The following is a 19,314-nucleotide window of genomic DNA, read 5'->3' on the forward strand; positions in this document are numbered from 1 at the left end:
ATATATATATATATATAGGGGAACTTATTAGGCCAATTGTAATGTAAATGTGAAGAAAGAAAGGTAGGTGAAAAGATAACTTGCCGTGGACAGCATCCGAACCTGTGACCTTCGAATAACGCGTTCGATGCTCTACCACTGAACTACCACGTAGCTGCCCCCCCCCCCCCAGCCACTTTATTGGGCATCTATGTGAATTTAAACGTGGGAGTGTCAGTCAGCGCCATCTGTAGCCATGGCGACGAGTGTGGCAAACTTTATGAGCCTGTTTGGCGTCACGTAGCACGTGAACCTATTACGAGCTGGAAGCTCACTGCGTTATTCGAAGGTCGCAGGTTCGGATATTGCCCATGGCAAGTTATCTTTTCAACCACTTCTCTTTCTTCACATTTACATTACAATTGGCCTAATAACTTCCCTTATACTTTCCTTGATATTATTGCCTGTTAGATCTCATTAATATTGTGTCTAAAGACAAAAAAAAACAGCCCTCAAGTATACACTTCATTTATTCCTTTATATATATATATATATATTGTGCACGTGTGTGTGTGTGTGTGTGTGTGTGTGTGTGTGTGTGTGTGTGTGTGTGTGTGTGTGTGTGTGTGTGTGTGTATTGTTCTCCGTAGAATAAGGTGAAAACGATAGTGCAGTGGTATCAGAAACTCATGTGCTTGCTGAAGTCTCCACAGGACCTCCTCTTTTCTCTCTATTAGCCTTGGGAGCGTGCCTGGATAACTTGTTCTATTGAGCCTATAATAATTCGGAATATCGGCGTATAGGTCGTAATGCTCTTCTGTTTACATATGCTGTGTGAGCTGGGGTGCTCGTCTGCTGCTGTCAAGTAAGACCTAAAATTGCACACACGTTTTTTTTTTTTTTCGCAGCAGCTATACACAGACATTCGTTCGCAGTGCGTAAAAGGGCGCTGCGAACGAATGTAGAACGAATTTGCGAACGAATTTGTAGAACGTTTCCCGGGCGTATACAGAAAGAACAGCATTCAGTCTGTACCGTCTCTACAGTCAGTAAGATGAAACTATATATATATAAAGCATGACCTGACTGAGCTAGAACGTTCTTAATCTGTTACTTGGGTTATACGCGTTTGTAACAGTACGTGACAATACTTCAACCACTCGGTGTCCATTGCTTCGTCACCAAGGGCACAGTTTTTGTACTGTTTTGAGCACGGCACTCAAAGCCACTGCAACGGCAGACATTTCTTCAGGAAGCAATGGGATCGCTTGTGCAAGGTTCACCATCGTCTGACCGCAGCTGCAGTTTTGCGGCCTTGACAAAACCTGAAAGAAAAATCCTAATATTCTTGGCCTACAATTAGACTTGCAAGTCTTCGGTAGGCACCGTTACCCTTCTACCTGCAGTGCAACGTGATTCGCCTGAGATTCTGCCTTCACAGCGATAGAAAAAAGCAGTATTTTTCGTGTGCTCTCTTCTTTCTATCTCCTCATCTCTTAATGTCTGATTCCCCTTCCCCCTCGTGTAGGATAGAAAACCAGACGCACGTCTGGATAACCTTCCTGCCTTTCATTCCTTCTGCTCTTCCTTCCTTCTTTCCTTTGCTTCCGTTTGAACTGTGGCTCCTATCAAACAGCGGTGCGTCCACAAAGCGAATGCACTCAAGGTTCCCATTTGAACAAAATGCGCAATAAAACAATGACTCGAAAAAGAACATGAAGGCCAAGACGGGCGCTATACAAGTTCAAACTCAACTTCAAATTCAGTCTGAAGTTAGCACTTTTCTGGTCTTACTCTTCCTTCGTGTGCCGTTGTTTTATTTGTCTTTTTCGTCAAGTACGAACACCTCGCACTTGCCCAAAATTCAGTTATGGTAAGCACTCAGGTTACCAATAATCCTATTTTGTGTAGCTGCGCCCATTGTCAGTCCATTTCTGTTTTTTTTAATAAGCACCATAGAAGGTGCTATTTGTACAGAAAAATAGCGTACGTTGACGTCAGGCAAATACTCGAAACAGTGCTTTTTGTCGCAAAGAAAACCGTAAAAGAAATGATGCCTACAACGATCACTTAAGGTGCGATCAGATTAGGATGTCACGTGAACTCACCCGCAGCTTTAAATTCATGTCCCAGGCAGTCGTGATTGGGCAAATTCCTGCATGCACTGGTGCATTTTCAAGGCTGTTGGTGTGGGCATAAAGTTGGGCATCGCACATTCAGTGAACGCTGGTTGTCTGTAAAACGTTTGCTGAGAATGCGCTAACCTGTAGAATCAGCTTTTACGTGGAGCTTAACCACACGACGGCAGTAGAAAATCACAGGTCCGAAACGTCAGCTGTATAGTTCAAACGCCATTGATTGAGAGTATAGCGCTGTATCTGTATATATGTGAGGTCATGGTCGTACTAAAAAAAGACGCGAAGTGCGCGAGCCCGCCCATAGTGTCGTAAAATAAAAACCATAAATGTCACTGAAATCATAGGCTTCGTGTGAATACAACTACCTTGCATATTTACTTTGCCTCTAAAGCTGGAGCGCGTACTTTTTTGTTGTTGTTTTCACTCACGGTTTATCGAGGTGTAACCGCCATGGTCAGGAATGGTACCGAGGACCTCGTACTTATTCGGCAACAGAGCGACCACAGCTACTGAATTCCTTTGGCGTGCTCTTTGAGCTAAGCGTAATGAAATTGCCAAGAAATGTTGGAAATGCTGAGAGCATGGAAGTGATGTAGTAAAGTTGGGTGGGTGGCGACACGTGCCGTGGGAAATTGTCAGATTGCTTGGAACACCAGACTGTGCTCGATTGTGCAAAGTGCCAAAGGTTGTGTGATGAGTGCGGTACTTTGTCAGGCATTACGTTTCTTTTTTGGGAACGTTGCCCCATACCTTAACTGTGTTATCAATTCAATGTATTCTGCAATTCACTGATTGATTGAAATATGTCGAAGTATAGGCGTTACTGTATGTAATGGTTCTCTACAATCGGTATAACATCATTGTGTGCACGTGCTCATATATGTGATTGTTGAATACGTTGTTTTGGCATCTTTTGTTCTGACTGTGCGGTGAACTTAGTAAGCTTGGAGACTTGGACCTTATGTGCTCTATGATCGACACTTCTGAGAAACAGGAACATCACGTCAAAAAAAAAAAAAAAAGAACGCCAAGCCTGCACGCAGCACACAGTCACAGTGAAAGCTAGAAGAGCAGCCTTTCAGAGCCTTTTAAAACACTCATTGGATAAATACTGCAAGAAAACTTGCTTGATACCCACTAGGTCATTACTAATAAATTTATTTGAATAGTAGGCTGGCATACGCTGTGCTATTTTTCGTCGTTCTTCTAAGAAACATGGTATCCACGAAACACTTGCAAAAAAATTCGTGCGAAATTGTTTATTCAGTGGCTGACGACGATGAGGAATTATGGCTGAAGTGGGTATTAGCCACAGTTAATAGGGGAACAAGAAAAGTTTTTGTGGTGGGTTGGACCAATGAACGGTCCACTCGTTACGCTATTCGCATTGTGCGACGACTGGTTGTTCTTTCGCTGTTTTAAAACATTTTGTAAGTCGTATTAACGCGATTGCTTTCCCAACATCAGGCCTGCCTAAGGCACGTTTGACAACAAGGTACAAGCACCGGTGTAGCTCAATGGCTCCGCGAAGACACCATTGGTTCCACATGCCTGTCCAATATGCGAGTTTTCCACAAACTATATGAATGCCAATTAACAACAGCATATCAACTGGCATTTCGTTGCATTTGGGTGGCACAAGATAATGGATACTATGAGAAGCCACTTTGTGCCAACGACTGTGCGGCTAAGGGACTTTTATGACCAACTTCAATTTGAGTCAGACTGGTATGCTGAGTTCATGAAGTGTGCTACTCAAATACTCCTTTAGAAATGTGTTGTGCGAGATTTACTTTCTAACATCCATTGTACATTTGTCGACTTGACTATTTGTATGTTGTACGATATGTACACACGTACGCCGCATTTTTATTAAATACGATGTCAGAAAAAAATAGCTCAGTATTAGATTACTGTGTTGGCACTCAGCGGACCCAGGTTCAAGCCCCACTGTGTCATTGGTGCGAGCTCAAGCCTGCCTAAGACAAGTTTGACAACAAGTTACAAACGCCAACTCGGTGGTATATTACTGGGCTGGCACCCAGCGGACATGGATTCCAGCCCCACTGTGTCATGGTGCTAGTTTTTTTTCCTTCTAATTTTGCGTGATGTGGTTACGAACACCGGCGGCGGCGGACAACTGCGAGCGACCCGAGTTGGGATCTCATAACAGCTTTCGCTGTAAAAAAAGTGCGTTGTGGTCTCACAGAAATTGTCCATGTCAGAAGGGGTTGGGTGAAGATTCACCACTACGGTGAATCCTCATCCACTTCGCTCCCCACCTACACCTCCTAATGCACAACCCTGTGCACACTTAGGCATCGAAGTGATACTTGACAAGAAAGAGATGTATATCCAGCTTTCTCAGAAAAGTTCATTGTTGGACATGTTTTGGTGATATGTGGGGTGTAACGTTTCAAAATCATTATGAAAGACGCTGTACTGGAGGGCTCCGGAAATTTGTACCACCTAGAATTCTTTAACGTGCATCCACATCCAAGCACACGGGCCTACAGCCTTTTCGCCTCAATCGAAAATAAAGCCGCCACAGCCGGGATTTGATCCCACTACCTGCGGGTCAGCAGACGAGTGCCTTAGCCACTAGACCATCGTGGCGGGGCGTTAGACATGTTTTAAACTACCCTGTCAATTATGATATTAATATTGTTTTGTCTTCAATGGTTGCTGAGAAACTAAACCGCGTCGACGTAAAATTAAAAAAAATTGGTAGAAAAAGAAAAAAATCAAAATAAAAAGGCGAAAAAGAGCTATGAGACACAGCGATGTTGCAAACGTTCTGAGAACAAAAAAAAAAATTACACTCGCAGGTTTATTCTGAGTGTTGCGAGAAACTTCCAAACTTAAGCTGAATTTCTTCCAACGTCTCATCAAGCAGTCATAAAAATTGAAGAATATTTACGGAAAGCTGGCCGACCAGCTTTGGGCTGTCCGGCAAGTTGAAGATGCCGCCCGGGTCCAAGGATTTTGAGCGGTCACCCAAGGCACCGCCATCATAAATAATCGACAGAGGGTGGGAAGGGACAGAGGTTAATCCCCTCTTGCCCCAGCTCGCTCGGTGAAAACTGCCGGACTTTTAATAATGTTTATTCATTCATTCACACCGTTAGCAGAAGAGCGTTCATGTTTACAACTAACACTTGAATGTACCTGTGCCATTCGGCCGGGGTATTTGTGGTCGCGTTTTCAACTTTCATGGCACTTGCCCTACAGCTGTTGCTTAAAGGTGGGCACAGATGCCGACTACAAGACCAGGAATGCAAGTGAATTTCAGAGCTACCCTGCTAACGCGCCTATGTGTGTTACCTCATCAGCTATGTTGCATGCTTCGCAACGACAAAAAAAAAAGACAGAATAAATGGTACTAAAATACGACGTTCCGTACTTAACCGCCGTGCGTCATGGAATATTTGTTGGAACATGAATATTTGTCAATCCCCATGTACAGATTCACTATATTCAGTTATTGTTGCTGATTGGCAAGCTGTATCGCACTGATAAAGTAAGCAATCTATTGAATCACTAGCAGGAGTTCTCAATATTATTTTGTCTAACGAAGAAAACGAGCCCATAAATTTATACACTTCTTTCCTTCATTAGCAGCCCGCAGGTGACTTTGCACTACACGAAAGAGTCCGCTGTAAGAGACAGGGAAGTAGGAAGTGGTCGGATAGTCGGTACCACATTAGGAGATCCATCGCAGAAGGAACAACACAACTCACCACCTGTGTCCCTGTGTTTGTGCTGCTTAATACTGCCTATAATGGAGTGCATCAAAGAAACATATTGCTATTCTAATGAAGAGATTCGTGACAGCATTTCTCAGCACACACTTTCGCGACATGTGAAAAATTAATGCAGGGCGTGTAATAAATAGTGTTTTGGCCTACACCGTATTTACTCACGTACAACCAGTTCTGGTTCGAACATTGGCCAATGCTAAGTAATGAAGACTATGTAATAGCTAAATTTTGCTAAGTTATTGCTAACGCTGACTGGCATTTTATTGCTACCGTAGAAATGTGGGTATTGCTGGTTAAGTATAGCGGGTAAGTGCTGTTTAATCTTGTGGTTAACGTCGTCTAATGTATACAATGTCAGCTCTTGTAACAGCAAGAATGCCTTCATCAACCTAACTACGCACTAACGCTTCGGAATGTGCATGAATAACAAGTTCAGTTCAGATGGTTATGCAAGTTTTTTTTTTTAGCAGCGAAGCTCTTCTCCTTAAGAGAAATTACTGAATAGTGACCTACACATAAATCAAACGGAGTGCTGCCTACATGCACGACTAAAATAACCCTCTGGCTCCACGAAAATCTACCGTATACCAATCTGTCTTCGCACTGCGACTAGGGGTGTCTCGGTTCAGTGGTACGACGGTGATCTTCAGAAACAGTGGTCAGACAAGAAAGGAGTATCGGCGCGCCTAAGCATACAATAATTGGATTAGAAAAGTGAGGTATCGGCAATCGACATTTTCGGCATATTGTGCTGAGTTTGTGTTTACATTAAGCTCCGTATTATACTACATCGTAACTTCTCCAAGTCATTCCTTGTTCTGCATTCGCAAAACAGTTTGTTTAGCCGCCCCCCAAATGAAAGGTAAATATTTATCTTTGTGCGCAGTGAAGATCAGGGCCCCGTTGAACCCTAACATTCAACGCAGCCGTTATCCGTGAGCTTGTGTTCCTCTGACTTGTTTGAACATGACAGCGGTCTAAATAAATAATGCACTCCTTTCGGAAACAGATGATTCAGGAAAGGTAGCACATATTTCGTTCTCTTTTTTATATCATTGTTGATTTATGGGGAAAGTGCAGTATTCAGTAAATCTGCAATGTTAACGCGATGAAGAAGTGGCGAGGAATTTATAAAACTCGTGTTCTCTGTATGGAGGTGGGAAGTTTACGTCGAGCCAGGAATTCCCCGCGGTTGCTTTAGTGCACGCGCTCACGAACATGCACTTTAAATAGAAAATCGATGTAATTGTGGGGCACGGAAACCGCCACCACAGCTGGTGTCCTAAATGTTTATTTTGAGCAAGCGCATTTGTTTGTCTTGAATTTTGAAAACAAACACGCCTTTCGCGTGCGCGCGCGCACACACGCACACGCACACACACACACGCACACACGCACACACACACACGCACACACGCACACGCGCACACGCGCACACGCGCACACACACACGCACACACGCACACGCGCACACGCGCACACGCACACGCACACACGCACACGCGCACACACACACGCACACACACACACACACACACACACGCACACACACACACACACACACACACACACACACACACACACACACACACACACACACACACACACAACCACTCGTGCACAAGCGCGCGCGTTGTCACTAGTAGTAAAACTGCTGGAAGCAAGCAAATCCGAGAATCAAAAGTGCCATAAATAAACATGCCATTCGGGGTCGTAAAAGGAACCGAGACTACGCCGTGAATTATTAACGCAGCTAATATACAGTATGCTGGAATAATCCGTAGCATGGTGGAAGATGAAGTTCCAAAATGCTTCTAACTGAGCTACAGAGATTGAGAGATAATAACAATACTTAAAGATTTACGTCCCGAAACCACGGTATATTTATGAGAGACGCCGCGGTGGAGGGCTCCGGAAATTTCGACAACCTGGTGTTCTTTACGGGTGCACTGACATCGCGTAGCACATTGGATCTCTGGACCATTTCACCTCCCTCGCAATGAGACCACCACGACAGTGGAATCGAACCTGCAACCTTGCGGTCTGTAGTTTAGCACGATAACCGCTACCGACGTCTCTCCAGTGTGACTACAATGAAGAGTTCGCCGTCACAACCATCCATGATATCCCGTTGAAAGGTAGCAATTTTCAGCTTATTCAGTTTCAGATAGCCATTTTCAGTTTAGCCTACCGCGTGCATGGAAATGCATTGCCACGATATTCATCGTTACGCATATAGCACATCTCGCCCACTTCGCACTCAATGTAGCATTAACAAACGTTACGGCGTTTAATACACACCGTTCGCTGTTATCAACTGGAATGACCTCGTTATAATGTCTTTATCGCTTGTGTTGTTTAGTGCACAGATTGTGTTATTCGAAGATAATACTCACGAGAAACCATCTCACGAAAAATGTTCGGACGTTATCATTTATCACAACGACGATAGAAAGTCGTGAGAGATATCATATTTGGTCGTGAGCTCAAGTTATTCAAATGTAATGCGGTGGCCTTTGCTTCGTTAATCTCCATACGAACCGCTGTATTTCTCGCTGCTTATTGCAATAAACAAAAACATTTTTCATCCGTTCACTCTGAATTGCTCTGCTTTTAAAAAAGCCTAGACAATTAGCAAGATGAAACACGTCACAAATCATTTATTGTTAAATAAAATTCAATTATCTGAACAATGTTCACTCCAGTGTATATATACCGACAGTCGTCTTTCTCTCTGATTCTAGCAACATTCATATAGTAAGCCCTGTTTATTAACAATAAAATTATTACACTGTCTTACAAAATGCATAGAGAACATGTGAGAGGAATTCCAGGGTGGAAAAACTGCAGCAAAGACGACTGAAATATGTGTAGTACACATATTTCCAGCTTCCATGCTCCGAGATATTGGTTAATTAAGTTAGCGCTTTAATCATTAGTCTAGGCACAGCTTTCGTACTGGCTTCTTGCTTTGTCTCAGCCGTCATAACTGACGCACTTGCCTCTCTCTGTTGGAATTTTTCCTTCGGGTTCCTGCAGAGACAATGAGTCTTAACAAATTAGAAAGTCTTGTTTTCGAGGAAGTCGTGTGGCATTCGGCGGAAGATGGGCGCGTGGCGGAACCCTCTTTAGGCAAAGCTTCACTATGATCTTTATGAATTCACTCAGGGCTTGTTTGCTTAGAAGTGTTCTACATAGAAAATTAATATTCTGACTTAAACTATTATGAATAGAATTGAACTTAGTTTATTTTTTTTTCTGTTTAGGACATCAGGGAAGCAGAAGCCAAAGGCCATGTGGCCTGACAAAGACTTCTCTTCCTGCAACAGTTCGGCACGCAGTCAGTACGTAGCACACAGATCAATAAGAATTGTGGTAGACATACAGATTCAATTGATAATAGTCAGGAAAAGAAAATGACATGCGTAAGAAAAATTTTAAAAAATGCGACATTTGCACGAAAACAAGTAAAGCGTCACGTTTACAGAATTATTTTTTAATGCGACATAATACTATTAAAAAACGTTTCCCTTCGAACAACTAAAGCCTAGAATTTAAACAAAGAAACTAAGAATATTTGGTGTAATTTTGTAAGAGGAACTAAACATTTTGTGTATTAATAAATATTTTGAAATAGTCATTCGAACCTTCCACAACCGTCATTGTAGAATTCGCTTAGTCAAATAGTGAAGATGCTTGGTAACTCTGCGACTGTTTCCCATAAATAGTTCTTATTTTTGGTGTTCTGAAATGATGTTATTAAATTATCTGTCTGTAAACCACCCGAGATAATTGCAATGAATTTGCCGAAGACAAAACTGTAGCAGCGCGCGAAGCATTCGTTTGGAAGGGAGGGGGAGGAAGCACAGTAATGGAGGTATAACATTTTATTGTATCAGAACGGCTAGCCAGAAGTAGCTAGTATTAGCCAAGATTTTTTCCAACTACGGCCAGTGCTCGCAGTATGCGAGCACTTGCCGCACACTGCCATGTTTTTCCGAAAAACTTTAATGCTCTATTGTCTGCGTCGTTTTGAGTACAGTTTTGTATAATAACTGTCATGTTCTTATTTACATCACTGAACATTTTTACACAACTTTAGCTCAAAATGTGCGTTCTTCGCAACCGCTTCTTAAACTCTACTATTTCCGCAAAACTTTCTTGCTTAAAATAAACATCCTGTCAACCTTGACAGGAGACTTGCTGACCTGTATAGAGAGAGAGAAAGAGAAAAAGAGAGAGAATAAATGGATGTAAAGGCATAGAGGTTAACCAAAATTGTAGCATCCGGTTCGCTACCCTCTGTATAAGGTCTCCTAAACGAAAAAATTTATGACACGCTGTCTTGACTTTTCCTTATAAGGAAAAGTCAAGACAGCACAGGAAGCTCGTATACGAGCTTTCTGTGGTGTGGGGCATAAATTTCCTCGGGACTTGTGTCGATTTCCTCTCAATATGTTGTCTTTCTCTTCAATCTTTCTCAGTGCAGGGTAGCCAACTGGACTCAATCCTGGTTAACCTATCCCCGTCTTTTTTTTTTTATCCTACTCCCTCCACGGGACTTTATTTAAAATACGGAGTTATTTTATATCGAAACTCGTTGGCGCCCGTTCCCACATTGAGCGGCGTTGCCAACAGTGTCGCAAGCGATAGGCATTACAAAATAAAATGAGAAAAAAAATGTGCAGGATCCAATGGGATTCTAATCGGGGCCCTCTGCGTGGCGGTCGATCATTCTACAACAGAGCCTGCTGGTACATTAAACTTGTTTTCAAACAGACGCTATGCAGGTGCCATGTCAGGCAATAAATTGTGCCAATGTGTGTAATACGCCATGGCAGGATCATAAACTAACAAACAGTCATCACGCAATGCTAATTGCACATACGGGTGCGTGGGTTAATGCTTCTCACCTACTGCAATGTGCTCAGCCGTAATTCTTCTTCATAGTCAGCCACAAGTATAGCATACACACAGTGCCTATAATACGTAGCAGTTATTTATCGTGCACCTAGCCTATAGTCACAAGAAGAAGAATTATGGCGTATAGTGGGTGCTGCCCAACTTCTCAAACAGTATGGTTTCTAGCACACTGGTCACCTTGTGGAAGCCAGAACTTTAAGCACAGTTGGCCTTGCTAAAACACGAAGCTGTGCTCAAAATTTGCATTAAGCAGTGTCGTAAACACCGATGAGTTTTCGTTAACAACGAAGGAAGGGCTGGTTCTCGCAACAAACCTCACCGTGAAGTTGCCTAGCAACCACTGACGCCACAGTTGCGCACCACCCGACCTCGCCTCGCCTCACTACTGCACCAGCTGCCGTAACGTCATGCCATGCCGCACATGCGCCATGGCAAAAGCTGCAGAAGATCCGCGCCAAGGCTACCGAAACGACTAACCACGCCAAGTTTTCTAATATAAGTGTTCCCTAGGAATTATTTACGTTATTAGGTATGTCACGAATAAAACTGGAAAGCTCGCACTACGCCGCGCAAGGCTTGAAACAACGAAGCTCGTTGATTCAAGGGACCATGCGAAAAAAAAATTAAACACGACAAAAACTAACGGCAGCCAAGTTCAAACTCCTACGTTGACCAGATTCGCTGTCTCGAGCCTTGCGAGACCGAGTGCAAGCGAGATTTCCTGCTTTATTTTTCTAGAAAGATGAACGGCATCGTACGAAGAGCGACGGAGGGACCTTGGCAAGTTTGTGTACATTTTCCTCACCGAAACGGCCCAAATAATAAATAAGAGAAAAAAAGACAAGAATTGGAGCTTAGGGTGGCACATTGACGTACCGCGGGCAGGATTGAAGAGTATGGTATTTAGAAATAGCTTTTTATTTTATTTTTTAGTTTGTAATTAGTGCCTTGCACAAACGCACAGGAAGTCTATTTGTAGATATTATGGCATAAATTAATGAAATCAATAATGAGTCCTTAAACTGAAAAAAAATATGCTTACTTGTTTAATTGTCAAATAGCATGGCAGGAGCATAACTAACTAACTAACTAACTAACTAACTAACTAACTAACTAACTAACAACTAACTAACAACTAACTAACAACTAACAACTAACTAAAGGTTGGTTGCGAATAAAACGAGGAATGAAACTAAACTCTATACGGTGGTATGAAATACTCCGTAATATAGCGTTCTTGAAAGCGAACTGCACATCTTTACAAACTTCTCAGGAGCGTCATTTTAGGACTGTCTTAACAGCAGCCACTTTGACTGCGTCGGAGGCAAATTCGAACTGGCGGCAATAATTTAGTACGGTCAATTGATGCAGGGACATGAATATATGTCGCGCCTAAAAGCAAAACGAAGCTGGGTTGCGCTGCGCTATGAAGTACTCAGCTATGTTAACGTTAAATTCCACAGTTTTTAAAAAAAAAACCATCAACAATACGTAGATCAAGGCAGAAATAAATAGTAAATAACTCTGACGAACGAGAACACAATCACGTGAATATGTGATGCAAGCTTTCAGAACAAGGTTTCGCCATTATGACGGCGTTGAGCATCTCGTACGCGGCTAAAAGAGAAATTTGGATTGGCCATCGCAATCGCGTGCATGCAAGCGTTTCGCGGTAATCAAAATTGAAAAGTGCCATCCATTCGAGAGTTTCATAAGTGGCATGGAAAGAATGTAAGTTGGCGCGTGTTGTTATTTCATATAACTATTTAGAGCACGCGAAATAAACGTAAATGAAGTGAAGCCTTGTTTATGCCTTTTCTTTTTAATTTACTGTACACCTATTTTGTGAGCTAACAAGCTAGATAACTTACTCATTGTTGGCTGGTATGGACTCCGAAACTGCGCCGCATACCTTTTCCACAATCACCGTATTTATGACTTCAGTGGTGCCATGCTTACCAGAGCATGAACTGATTCTGCGCCAGAATGCAGGCCTCATTTCGACACTTTCCATTACAGAAAACTGCTAACGTAACACTACTGGCACCCTTCGTAAGAAAACAAGGAATTCGAGGCATAACGGGTAGAGACGACAGAACAAGCTTTCTTTTCTTTTCGCAAACTGCTTACACAATACAAAGCAGTGAAAATAAAAAAAGAAAAGTTTTCAGGAGGTATGCTGAACGCATTCACGCTCTTTCGTAGTCATAGAGCGGGGCATTCTGCCTCTTCTGCGGTTAGTTCTGCATCGCTGAACAGCGAACTCAAAGGAACAAAAGTATGCAGTACATTCATGCCAACATACCGATTTTCTATATTTTTTTTTGCTGAGCTGGTGCTCGTTCTTATTCTCATTTACTCACCTCAACGCATGCTCCGAAAACTTCTACACGTTTCGCCCCACCTGCCTCGAATGAAATATTGATTCTGTAGCGATCCTTTCTTGCTTCTTTGCTTTTCTTGACAGACAACGCTTTTGTAGTCAACACGCTCCTTGCGGGAAATGCCGAAGCATTTTTATTGCGTTTTTCTGTTTTCGAGTATGGCTAGGCTGCACTCCTCGAATAAAAAAGTTTTCTGAGAGCACCTTAATGCAATCAGCAAAAACAATAAAAAACTGGAATTTCAGCGGTTCCCACAATTACCATACAGCTTGCGCAAATGCTTGCGAAATTACTGTTCATACGTGGAGTGTTGTTCTTTCCCCGCGCAATTCATTTTCACTAGTCGCTTTCTGCCATCTTTTCGTCATGCATGCTTGATGACGATGGTGGATGCGTAGCCTTTGTGAAAACAATGGGAGAACCAGAATGGTACCCGTGTAGCTGCTGATATACCGGTTGAACATCTAGAAGGCCCCCACATAGTCCATGCTCACCTTTAGTTATTAGCAAAAGTGGTAGTATATTTTAAAATTTCGCCGCAGACAGAATGCGTTTTGTGCACTTCCAAGGACCCCCTAAAATTGCTAGAATGTCGTGAGCAGTTTCACAAACAAGAATTTAAATGGCGTCTACGTGAAACGTAGGTACTTCATAACGATTTGATTCATGAAAGTAAATACAAGAGCATGCACAGATATGTTTTTTACAGACTATGAGATATTCACTGGTATTTAACAATTCGCTTTCTTAGTTGAAAAGTGGGCTTTGCAAACTACTCAAGGTTAATGCGCAACGAATTTTTCCACGTATGCTGCGAAGACATTGCGTTCATGGCCAGTGTGCGGTTTGTTTGCAGGTTAGTAGCGACTGTACCTTTCTGTTCTCTACGAGAAGCAGGTTCAAGTAGTATGGTCAGACATAACATCTAAATCAGGTGTAACATTTGCTCGCCTGGCCTGCCAGGCTAATCCCGCCTGTAGCAATGTCACCACCACCACCACATTAGTGCCGTTCTTACTATAAATATTAGCGCTATGCGTCTGTATAGTGCAACACAACACTGTACGTGTCAAACTGTAGGTTTGTTTGTTTCTTTTTTTTTCTTTGTTTGTTGGGATGCATTATACAGGTGGGGTTCGCCTGGCTATCTGGGCCTGCATTTTCGCAACCTGCCCATCATTTACATTATTGTTAAATCTACCAAATGAACATAGGTTTCGTGTGGCGTCAATATTATAGCATTGCTGCCTACTACTTTTGATAAGTTCCGTTTCTATACAGCAACATGGCTACTTGGGTGTCATCATCAATGACGACCTACCTTGGCACCCAGCTGTTAGCACGGTGCGGTGCCAACCGCTGTCCCTGCTCCAATATGTGGCTGTTTTGACAAGTTGGGGTGATGACGTTCAACAGATGGCAAGGAGTACCAGTTACATATGCTCTCTTACGTGATGTATGCCTTGAGCGTGCAGCCTTCTTTAATGTCTCAAATGACACGGGGTCATCGTTTTGCACCCCGGCTCATGCTTGACTTACCTCCAAAGGCCAAGTCTATCGCACTACTCACAGAAGCACACCAGTTGCCCCCAAGGCTACAATCTGACCAGAGAGGGTTACGTCATATCGAGTGTATGCACCAAGCGCCAGATGACAAATCACTCGTTAACCGGTGAATTCAGCGCCCACTCGCTCTCATGAAGACAAAGTGGCGGCATTATTTGTTGACATCACTGACAATACTTGCAAAACGTCTTCTTTGACAACGTCGAACTAGCACAGCAAATGAACCCTTGCCATTCATCTGTCGATTCCGGAAATACGCATAAAGTGTGACCGACCTGTCTTGACACTGTTCCGGTTAGTCCAGTATACTGCAGTTAGAATGACTTGAAGGCCGTATTATAGTATATATGAACGCATCTGTATGCTTGGACTGCCTAGGTGCTTATGCAGCTTTTTTTGCCGTTTTACAGGCACCAGGCGGGTGTTTATGCCTCACCCGTGATGGCGGAACTAGCAATAATCGATTAATGTTAAGTAGGCGCAAGAAGCATTGCCGCTATCGAAAGCCGTCATCTTTATACAAGCTCTCGTACTGCCCTTAGCAGACCCTCTCGAAAATATGTTGACAGCCCGATTTTATATGGAGCATCATAAAATCTGCCGACGAAATTATTTTCCGTGGGGCGTCTCTTGTTGCCCAGTGGATAGATTCGCATGAGGGCATTGCTGGAAAATGAAGAGGCTGATCACGTCGCTTCAAGTTGCAGCTAACCATGGTGAGAATGACTGCCTGGAAATTACATGCATGTTGAAAAACGCTCGTCTGCATATGCGCCGATGCCTTTGAAAGCAGCACCCAGGCCAACTGGTGGCAAACGCACCATTTCCTTTCCACATTTGTAGTTGTAGCTTGCCTCGTCGTTCCAGAGCACTCTTATATATAAGCTGATAGTTGTCTCGCATTTGGTGCGTGAACACTTGTACCCTCAAAAACGAGTGGACCGTCCCTCGTGTGCATCTTGTGGCTCTTGAGAAGCACGTGAGCATTTTATTGTTTACACTGTCCAGAAATCCTTATGCGGCACGCTAGTGAGCGACCACAAACGATTAGATTTTTCCGAGTAGTTCTTCTCAACGTTACCAGGTCTATCGAGCTCTGCTGACTTTTGTGAGCCAAACGTCTATAGCCTCTTTTTTTTAAAGAGCTAAACTGTTCTTAGTTGAGCCTTGCATGACCGGGATCTGTAGTAACGCTTATTGGAATTACATAAACGCGTACGCGCCACAGAAATCGGGTTAATCCCACTATACTCGCCACTGGCCGGTACACAAGAAATGAAGACAACGGTTCGCCCAACAGACGGGTATGTGACACATATATCTGTGTGACCTGTCTGAAAACAATCATTGTTATTATTTCGCATATTCAACAGCAATAGAGTAAATCCCACAGCACACAACGTCTACTAAATAGGAAAAAAGAAACAGCCCAGCAAATTGGCTTGCGCGTTACGCTAGTCACATCCTTGTCGCTGGATATTTTGTGGGTAAAAAAGGTGGTGATTATACTACCACCTCAAAGATAACAAATAGTGTTTAATAACGAGTGGTGATACAACATATCTGAAAGACTCCCGAAGCGTATACATGAGATGACCTGACGAAGGGAAGGCCACGAGTTTCGCTATTTCATCAATGTCTGTGCAGCGGAGCTGGTTTGATTTTTTTTTTCATGCTTTAACTTGCTTTCTCTTGGTCTTCATAATTTTAATTACTTGTTTTTTTTTTCGCCCCGTATAAGTCTATGCTTGGTAACCCTCACTGCGCTGAATACTCTCCGCTGCGGCGACAAAATAAAGAAAAGTTCCAACTATAGGGCTAGTCTAGGAACCAACCACTTACGGTGGTAGACATGGTAATTTTCCAGCTTACCTGATCTACTCCCCCAAGGCATTTGGCAGTCGGTGTTCCCAAGTGGCATTGCTACAGAGGGCTGGCACCAGCCAACTAGCACTTAGTCTGTGATCTAGCATGCAATGTACGGTACACTGATCTAATGGTCCTCGCAAGCATTTGGGCACTGCACTTCGGGCTTTCGTTGCTTCGCTAAGCTGTCACAAGGGATAGGCGTGGCCACACTTGGTTGGTTCCACCAGATAATTACACGGTGAAGGAGTGGCAGGCAGCGATCGAAACGAAATCTCCAGCTTACTATCGTAAATGGACATTCTCGAGGGACGAAGATGACCTTATCGGTGGTTAACGGATTGCGGCTTGTAATGCTGTCATCCTGAAGGTAGTAGAGTGTCGTTCGTATATCAGCTCATGTCCCGTGCCTTTGGTACGTGACGTTATGTAATACGATGCGACAAATAAACGAATGAAGGACAGGCCGATGCGCTTCTGCCAGCCTGTCCGTCAATGCTATGCAATTCTGTAATTCTGCCAGGCCATTCCTGTGGGTCCGCAGAATATTCTTGAAAAGCCTTAACCACACGCACGCGCTACAACGCGTCAGCACGCGACCTGTAGACTCGCGTTACGTTCCTATACATATGAAGGAAAAAGGTGCGTAAAGGGAGAGGGCACACCGCGCGCTGACGCACGCACGTGTGATTGAGGCTTACGGCTCGCGTCAGAAGCAGTCATCGCCAGCGCAAACCGCGCGGTCAGTCCACTTTTTCTCGAGATTAGAAACTTGGAACCTACCCATCATCAAGCAGGGTGGCCAGATTCAGTTGAAATCGAGATGCTGTGGCACACTAACAATAAAGTGTGAGACGTGGGACATTTTAAATGCGAAGCGTTTCTTAGCGAATTTCGGCGACTTTGAGCGTATCTATCTATCTATCTATCTATCTATCTATCTATCTATCTATCTATCTATCTATCTATCTATCTATCTATCTATCTATCTATCTATCTATCTATCTATCTATCTATCTATCTATCTGTCTGTCTGTCTGTCTGTCTGTCTGTCTGTCTGTCTGTCTGCCTATCTATCTATCTATCTATCTATCTATCTATCTATCTATCTATCTATCTATCTATCTATCTATCTATCTATCTATCTATCTATCTATCTATCTATCTATCTATCTATCTATCTATCTATCTATCTATCTATCTGCCTGTCTGTCTGTCTGTCTGTCTGTCTGTCTGCCTATCTATCTATCTATCTATCTATCTATCTATCTATCTATCTATCTATCTATCTATCTATCTATCTATCTATCTATCTATCTATCTATCTATCTATCTATCTATCTATCTAGCCACCTACGACATTTAGCTCTCCTGGCCGTTTCGATAATGGTATCGATACCAAACTTGGCATGGCATAACATGACTGTATGAGGAACATATATGACTATTCACAATATGAAAATTCTGACATGTATGCCATGAATGTCATGATTTACATGTCATGATCCTGCAGCTATTGCGTTGGTTTTATTCACATGGCAAGTTGCAAAACTGGTATGGTATGACATGATTGCATGGCGAACACGAGCGACAGACCCTAACATAAAAATCATGACATGCGTGTCATGTTACAACATGATTACATGCCACGCTCATGATGCGCTCGCGGCAGTTTCGCAAACTTCACTTATACCCAATTTGGTGTTACGGGACGTGAATGGATGACGAAGGTATGATACTGGTGCAAACATGATAAACATGAGATGCGTGTCATGTAACAACATGACTACGTGCTACACTAATGATGTGCTCGCGGCCGTTTCGCTAGCTTCACATGTACCAAACTCCGTAATATGCGACGTGGTATTATGTTACGGTATTATCAACTTGATACATGTGAATATATCAAGTATGGTATTACGTGACGCCAATGGATGACGAAGGTATGTGACTGTTGCAAACATGATAATCATGAGATGTGTGTCATGTGAGAACATGACTACATGCCACAATCAAGGCGCCAATACATTTCGACGTGACGCGGTACGCGTGTTCGCTGGCGTTCATTTCGTCGCGTCACGCTGGCGTTGCCATGCCAGGCGCCGGTCCTGCCATATACTCGAAGACGCGTGCCACGCTGCTTCGACGCACGTATGCGCGTTTCAGCGCGTCCGGCGTCCTTCCGTCACGAAAAGAGGGAGACGCAGTGTTGTCTGGGTAACGCACTGGCGCGAAACGCAGCATGTCGCATTTCACGCCGGTTGCTGGTCGCGTCTGGTGTCGGACTATGGAGTGCTCGCATTTTGCTAACGTAGCATCGCTGTGCCCAGCGTGCGCGCGCATCAACGCTACATTAGAGTATATTAGGCCCTTCATGATGCGCTCGGGGGCGTTTTGCTAGCTCCGCATATATCAAATTTGATGTTACGTGACGTCAATGAATGACGAAATATATGACTGGTGCAAACATGATAATTCTGACATGTCTGTCACGTAAGAACATGACAACATACCACACACATAGCGGGCTCACGGCTGTTTCGCTAGCTTCACATATAATAAATTCGGTATCACGTGACGTGAATATATGATGAAGGTAAACGACACATCCAAGCATGACGATCATGACACGGAAGTCATGTACGGCATAATTTACCTCCGCCTTGTAACATTGTGCTGATTTTAAAGTGACATATC

General features: G+C 43.3%; 1 protein-coding gene across 1 annotated transcript in view; it reads left to right on the forward strand.

The window, feature by feature from the left end:
- LOC119159572 (adenylate cyclase type 5) overlaps positions 1-19,314 on the forward strand; it is a 258,967-nt gene that overhangs the window by 16,561 nt on the left and 223,092 nt on the right. The gene's annotated exons all lie outside the window — the stretch shown is intronic.

The sequence above is a fragment of the Rhipicephalus microplus genome, chromosome 1 (assembly GCF_043290135.1).
Source record: "Rhipicephalus microplus isolate Deutch F79 chromosome 1, USDA_Rmic, whole genome shotgun sequence".
NCBI classification, from domain to species: Eukaryota; Metazoa; Arthropoda; class Arachnida; order Ixodida; family Ixodidae; genus Rhipicephalus; species Rhipicephalus microplus.